This window comes from Tupaia chinensis, unplaced genomic scaffold, assembly GCF_000334495.1.
Source record: "Tupaia chinensis unplaced genomic scaffold, TupChi_1.0 Scaffold000361_2, whole genome shotgun sequence".
Lineage (NCBI taxonomy): Eukaryota > Metazoa > Chordata > Mammalia > Scandentia > Tupaiidae > Tupaia > Tupaia belangeri.
The window spans coordinates 2,642,205-2,650,229 of NW_006159858.1; the positions used below are offsets into that span (position 1 = coordinate 2,642,205).

Here is an 8,025-nt window from a genome sequence, read left to right on the forward strand (position 1 = left end):
GAGCCTCACCATCACGATTTCACCATCATAAACCAGACAACGAGGAGCTTCCCCAAACTCCAGAAAGCCTACATTAATGTGTCCCTAATCCTCCAGTGCTGAAGGGCTGGGTGGAGACTAGATTTCTCTCCCTGCTCATAGCCTTCCCTTGCTAGTTGTCACACCCATAGGACTCAGGTGAGGTGCCTAGGACACTTGTCTGCTGCTGGGCAAATGTCACTCTGCAATAGCACAAGTCACTGTTTAGGGAGGAGCTCAGGTGGGACCTCATGCTGAAAGGGAGCTGGTAGGACAAGGACAGGAGGTAGAGGCCTTTCTTGAACACTAGAAATGGTTGGTGGGCTGTGGGGACATCTGGGCCACCTTTGGGAAAAACACAAATGGGCTCAAACCATTTGGCTGACTGCTAGTCCACTGTTTCTAGGCCCGGTAAACCGCCCTAACCCGTTACTAGTCCAAAGCAACTGACCATTTTATTTATTTATTTATTTATTTATTTATTTATTTATTTATTTATCGAAGAAGTTTTTGCTACAGGGTGTGTATGCTCACCAGAAAGACAGACGGAGTGACAGAAAGCAAGAAATCACCCCCAGGGGGGATGGCTATGCCACAATCCCTTCTCCATTCTCCAGTCATTATGTCGACTGCTGGTCCCTTGAGGTTTCTTCTATACATTTGTGAATGCTTTTAAAAAAAAAAAAAGTCAGAGTAACTGTCATTACTTAATTCATCAGTGTTTCAGCATCATGCGAATAAAAAGGATGTATATTCTGCTTTCAAGAAATGGATGTTTCTTCCTCTAGTGCCTGCTGTTTGCAGATAAAAGAGTTTCAGTGAAGCAGATACCTAGTTTCCCAAATGTAGAAAAAATAAGACTTTGCTATTCTTGTAATTGGCCATGCACAAAAATATGTTAGTGTTTATTTGAGGATTATGTCACCAGAGGTCTGGCCTCTTGGGATTGTTGGATAAAGGATTTCACTATGGCAGAAGAACTGTCCCCAGTTTCAGAATGTTGGTTTGCTATGCTCTGGACAGAGCAAGGCGGTGGGGCTGGACCTAGGAAACCAGTAAAGCAGAACTTAGGGAGAGTAGCCTGAGGTGCAGAAGTAGCTGCCTAGAAGGGTGAGTATACCCAGTGTGGACGGGGTGGGTTAAGTGGACACATGGTTAGAATTATTTTGGTAGCACAAGACACTGAATCAGTTCTGTGACTGGATGGTTTGCTTCCAGTCTTGCAGAAGCAGAATTCAAGTTACAGTCACTCTCTTTCCATAGAAACAGAAAATTATTTTGGAAAACTAGATATCAAATCCTTGTTCTTAAAAGGTATCAAGAACAAGCTAACAGCAGTTAGAATAATGGCTATGTCGCTGAACTCCCACATAGTCGACCGTGGTTCAAGTTACGGACCTGGTGGCTTAAACTAACGCCGAGCGAGTGTGCATGCGTGCCCAAGATCCCGAGAGGAGAATTCAGGAGAAGGGATTGCGGCGTGACCATCCCCCCTGAGGGGTGATTTCTCACTTTCTGTCTCTCTGTCTCTGTCTTTCTGGAGAGCGCACCCGCCCTATAGCAAAAACCTCTAAAAAAAAAAAAACAAGTGTTGAACTTGGACAACAAAATTCTGATCTTTATGTGTTTACTATAACTTTCTACACACATCACCAGAAAAAAAAAATGCTGCTAATGATGGTCAGGTACAAATGCAAAAAACTGAGTCTCGTCAGCTAGAACTTTGTAAACTTGTTACACCTGCTTTAAATTTGAGGCCCCTCCCTCCCAACTAAGTTAAGGTGACTAATAATGAAAAGAGCCCTCGGGGCCAACAGGTGGTGTGGTGATTAAGGTGGTTGAACTCCCACATGGCTGACTGTGGTCTGAGTCCTGTCACTCACAGCTTGGTTTCTCACTTTCCTTCTCTCTCTCTCTGTTTCTCTCTGGTCAACTTCAAAAAAATAAAATAAAATAGTGACAATAAAAAAAAATAAAATAATTCTAAAAAAAAAAAAAAGCTCTCCACGTTGCTTAGTAATTTGCCAGAAGGCACCTGCACACTCACCAGAGAAAGAGGAAAATAAACAGTGAAAAAGCATCTCCCATGGGGATGGTCATGCCGTGATCCTTCTCATTTCTCTTTTCAGGAGTTTGGACACACATATACATGTGTCTGGTATGTTTTTTTAGCCTCCAGGTCTGGGACTCAAACCTCTTAATCGGCCATGTGGGATCCAACTGCCTTAACCACCACACCATCAGCCAGCCTCACGTACATATCTTTAAATAAATGACAAAACCCTGGCTTTTGACAGAAAGTGGAAGAATATGGAAGATTTACTGCTGAGTGAAGCAAGCCAGGCTATAAAAGAGAGACATTGTATGTCCCCACTTAATTTATACCGAGTGTCTGCACTCTATGACTGAAACTGATAGACTAAAGGTTGTACAAACACAAGAGATGAATGTGAATGCCAGATGTGATGTGTGTGGAGGAGTGGGGCTTAAGGAGGGACATTTGGAGGAGGGATACTGAGGCAGAGCATTGACGGGATGGGGAGGTGTGGTGTTATCTGTTGAAGATATTTTGATCAACTGGACTGGGGAGAAATGTTCACATATTGATATGTTCACTTTGTAAGCTAAATAATGTGATTGAATGTATAAAAAAATAAATTTAAAAAATTTTTTAAATCTTTTAAAAAAAGATTTAAAAAAAGGAAATGATTCGAAGCCTAGAAAATGTCTTTCGAACTATGAATTATGCTATGAAAATATCATTTTGTGGTTTAGATTTGTCATGAACAGATAAGTACTTTAAAAATCTGGGAAATTCCAGTTTCTGCAATAAGAAAAATTGTTTTTAAGGTAAATTTTGATCCTACCAAATATGGGTGAATTTCAGTTATCCATCTACAAGTTTTCTGTTACATATTGTTTTGATTTTTATTACCACAGGACATGTACATGAGACAGAGACAGAGACAGAGGAAGAATGCACCCCCTAACAAGGAATGATCACACCGTAATTCCTTCCTCTCCATTCTCCTTTCAGGATTTTGGGCATTCATAGACATGCACCCAGAATGCTTCTCAAGCTGCTGGGGCTAGATAAGTCACATGGGATCCAGTTCTCTTAACTACTAGGCAATGGGGCCAGCCCAATTTTCTCCTTCTTAGATGGAAAATTTAGGTTAAAGGAAAAATTGGATAGCCTAAATATAAATTCTATTTTACTTTGTGTGTTTAGTTTTTTCCTCTTATTTCATCTTGAATCCTTTTTCAGTTTCCATCCTCTAGTGGGGAGTTATTTTTTAAAATAATTTTTAACTTGAGTAACTTTATGCCTCTGACTTTATTTTAGCTTACTTTAACAGCAAAAAAAAAAAAAAGTCTCAATTTTGAACTTTTAAACAAGCTCATGGAAAAATAATCACTGCATTTTATGAGCTATAACTTTGTTTTATGTATTTTTCAAACAGGCTCTACAAACGTTCACGTAATCATTGCACATGAATATGATGCAACTGAGATACTCTCTGCCCTTCATAATTTCTATTGTTTACGTTTGGTAGACATTTACTTCCCACTCATATTCCAGAATTTTAGCTTCTAAACTGGTTGCAGTTTACTCATGCTTATAGGATCTCATAGAAAATACCACCAATGTCAAAAATTCTGAAATGAAAGATTAAACATCAAAATGCATTTTCGAAGGCAGGATTGCAACTAAACTCCTGTACGGCGGCGGTGTCTGCAGCGGCTGCAGTGAAGAGTTTGGCACAATGTCTCACACCATTTTGCTGGTATAGCCCACCAGGAGGCCAGAAGGCAGAACTTACGCTGACTATGAATCTGTGAATGATGTATTTACAAACATGGAGGGTGTTTGTAAAATGTATGAAGAACATCTGAGGAGAATGAAGCCCAACAGTCCCTCCATCACATACCATAGCAGTCAGTTGTTTTGATTTCATCGAGGATCTGGCAGACTTCAGCTGCCTTGTTTACCGAGCTGATAGGCATACCAGCCATATAACAAAGACTGGATTAAAGAGAAGATCTACCTGCTCCTTCATCGGCAGGCCCAACGAGCTGGGAAATAACTGAGCTGGAAGCATTAGGGGGATGGGAGTGGACTTGGAATACAGGTGTGTACAACTTGTAGTGAAAGTTTTTGTATCGTAGTATCCTGTTTCCATTTTGTTACACTCTAGCCAAGATCTAATGTATTGTATGAAATGTGAGGATCTTGCTCAATCTCAACTCCTGTTGCCCCTTATTTTCTTCTTTTTTTTTTCCTTAAACTTTTTTTATTTTTGAGAGGTTTTTGCTATAGGGCGCACACGCTCACCAGAAAGACAAAGAAAGACAGAGAGACAGAAAGCGAGAAATCACCACCCAGGGGGGATGGCCATGCCGCAATCCCTTCTCCTCCATTCTCCTCTCATGATCTTGGGCATGCATGCACACGCGCCTGGCGTGAGTTTAAGCCACCGGGTCCAGGACTCGAACTGCGGTCAACTACGTGGGAGTTCAGTGACATAGCCATTATGCTAACTGCTGGTCCCTTACTTAAACATTTTTATGATGACTTAGATGGAGGTTGCTCCTTGTCAGTTAATATTGGCTCCAGTCTATCAAACTGTTCATACCTGTTTTGTAACACTCACTGTACTAACCCTTCGAAATGGGGTCGGAGGTGGTAACACAGTTTAGTTATGTCCTCAAGATAAAGTCTTAGTGAAAAATAAATAAAAGTTCTTTGGTTTAAAAAATGTATTTTCAAATATTATGTACACACACACACACACACACACATATATATATGTATATATATATATATATATAGAGAGAGAGAGAGAGAGAGAGAGAGAGAGAAATTTTTCCTGTAGGGCACGTGTGCTTGCTGGAGACAAAGAGAAAGTAAGAAATCACTCCCAGAGGATGGATGGCCATGCCACAATCCCCTCTTCTTCACTCTCCTCTTGGGATTTTGGGCATGCGCTCAGAGAAAGAGAGAAAAAAAGTGAGAAAGCAAGCCACTAGGCCCAGGACTCAAACCGTGGTTGGCCATGTGGGAGTTCCGTGCCTCGACTACCACACCACTTGCTGGTTCCCTGTAGAAGCAATTCTTAATTAAGCATCAACAAAACTATGGTGTTTAATTCGACATAATTAATACATTTCTCAGTTACATACAGTACTTCTATGCTGATTTTATAGCATTGTCAGATAAGTCGTGATGCATTTTTGCATAGAAAAATTATGTCACAAATTTTCCGACAACTGAATAGAAAGAAAATTAGTCCCTAGGTTATAATGTTCCTGTTTTGAGGGGGGAAATGAGAGAACAGAAAAGATTCCATTTTTTTGCAGTTTGTGGGGCTTCTTATTTAAGATGCTATATCTAAAAATTATTTTTATCCAGATTTTCTCATTAATCTTTATTAAATACTGGAGAAAAATGAGTGACAATACATAGTGTATAGAGAAGTCAATATTCACCTACCTCTTTGTTTTTTCATTTTATTTTTGCTAGAGGTTACGTGTGCTTGCCAGAGAGAGACATTGGGGGGGGAGGTGGTGATGAGAAAGCCCTCCCAGGGGGAATGATCACACCTCAAACCCTTCTCCTCCATTCTCCTCTCAGGATTTAAGGCATGCACACACATGTACCCAGTGTGTTTTTTAAGCTGCTGAGTCTGGGACTCAAACCATGAAGTCAGCCATGTGAGATCCAGCTGCCTTAACCACCACTTTGTTGGCTGGCCCATACTTGCTTATTCTAATGCACAGTTTTGTTGGCAGTTCACTTGACTTTGTAATGCTCTTGGTTATCCAGGAATCATTGACTCACTCAATAAATGTTTAAAAAATAAGAATTTAGTCAATCATCTCCTAAGATGATTCACAGGAGAACTTAAGGAAACTGTCAAAATAATTATTTGTTTTTAGAGGGTTGTTTTTTGGGTTTTTTGTTTTTTTGTTTTTTTTGGAGAGGTTTTTTTCGCTACAGGGCTCGTGCGCTCGCCAGACAGGCAGAGAGACATAGAGACAGAAAGTGAGAAATCACCCCCCAGGGGGGATGGTCACGCCACAATCCCTTCTCCTCCATTCTCCTCTTGGGATCTTGGGCACGCACGCACACGCGCCCAGCGTGAGTTTTAAGCCACCGGGTTCCGGACACGAACCACAGTCGACTACGTGGGAGTCCAGCAACACAGCTATTACACTAACTGCTGGTTCCCTAGAGGGTTTTTTAAAAGTATTTTTACATTCAATCACTGTGAATCATTACACCATACCAAATAAATTCTATAAAACTATACAAATGTTGCCCCATGATGACAGCAAAGGAACGTGTAAACTAATTTTATTCTTTGAAGTTTTTTCCATGTCTGTGCTCAAAATGAAGCTTGGGCTTGGTTGCATTTGACTACCCAAAATAAATCTACCATGCTAAGATGAGAATGGCCAAACACCTAACTGCAGTAAATATACCTACAAGTTAGGTGCAAGAGATATAAACTCCCAATATTTATAGCATTTAAAGTATATTTAAAAATTGTCCAGTTGGGGCTATCAGGTGGCATAGTGGTTAAGGTGCTAGACTCCCACATGACAGACTGCTGTTTGAGCTCCAGACCCAGCAGCTTGAAAATCACATAGGGTAGATACCTGGGAATAAATCTAACCAAAAAAGTTAAAGACTCCACAGGGAAAACTATGAGAAGCTAAAAAAAGAAATTGAAAATGACACAAAAAGTGGAAGGACAGCCCATGTTCCTGGATTGGAAGAATAAATATAATCAAAATGGCATTTCTACCCAAATTAATCTACATATTTAATGCAATTCCAATCAAAATGCCAGAGACATTCTTCACAGAAGAGACATTCAGATCTAGAAAAGACAATCATATAGTTTGTCTGAAATAATAAACATCATATTGCCAAAGCAATCCTACGCAAGAAGAGTGGAGTGGGCGACATCTCAGTCCCTGACTTGAAAATATATTATAAAGCTGTGATAATAAAAACAACATGGTACTGGCACAAAAACAGACATGTGGACCAATGAAACAAAATACAGACCCCAGAAATAAATTCCCAAATATACAGCCAACTGATTTTTGACAGAGTACCAGTCAATCCATTGTGAAAGGAAAACCTCTATAGCAAATGGTGCTGGAAAACTGGATATCCACCTGCAGAAAGATGAATCTAAACCCCTACCTCTCACCATTGACAAAAGAATCAACTCAAAGTGGATAAAAGATCTAAACCTAAGACCTCAAGCTATAAAACTACTGGTGGAAAACACTGGGAAAACTCTGGGAGACATTGGAGTAGACAAAGACTTCTTAAATGAGACCCCCAAAGCACAGGCAATAATCCCAAAAACAGACAAGTGGAATTACATCAGATTAAGAAGTTTCTGCATGGCAAAAGACAGTAATCAGTGTGAATCAACAGCCCTTGGAACGGGAGAATATTTCTTGTAAACTATGCTTCAGATAAGGGACTGATAACCAGAATACACAGGGAACTCAAGCGGCTTACCTGAAAAATGATGATTAACCCAATGAAAAGATGGGAGAATGAGCTGAAAAACCAACTCTCTAAGGAAGATACATGAATAGCCAAAAGGCATATGAAAAAATGCTTAACATCCATTATCATAAGGGAGATGCAAATTAAAACCACAATGAGATATCTCCTAACCCCACTCGGAATGACTAAGATTTAAAAAATAAAAAAATGTAAGTGCTGAAGGGGAGGTGGTGAAAGGGGAACTCTCCTACACTGCTGGTGGGAATGTAAATTGGTCCAGCCACTGTAGAGAACTATGTGGAGATTCCTCAGAGATCTACAAGTAGAACTACCATATGATCCAGCAATCCCACTCTTTGGTATCTACCCAAAGGACAAAAGAATGCTTATTCAGAAAAGTGCTTGCACATCTATGTTAATTGTGGCATTATTCACAATTGCTAAGACATGGAACCAACCCAAATGTCCAC

General features: G+C 40.1%; 1 pseudogene; it reads left to right on the plus strand.

The window, feature by feature from the left end:
- Positions 1 to 3,785: 3,785 nt before the first annotated feature.
- Positions 3,786 to 4,106, plus strand: LOC102483517 (enhancer of rudimentary homolog pseudogene; annotated as a pseudogene).
- Positions 4,107 to 8,025: the final 3,919 nt, after the last annotated feature.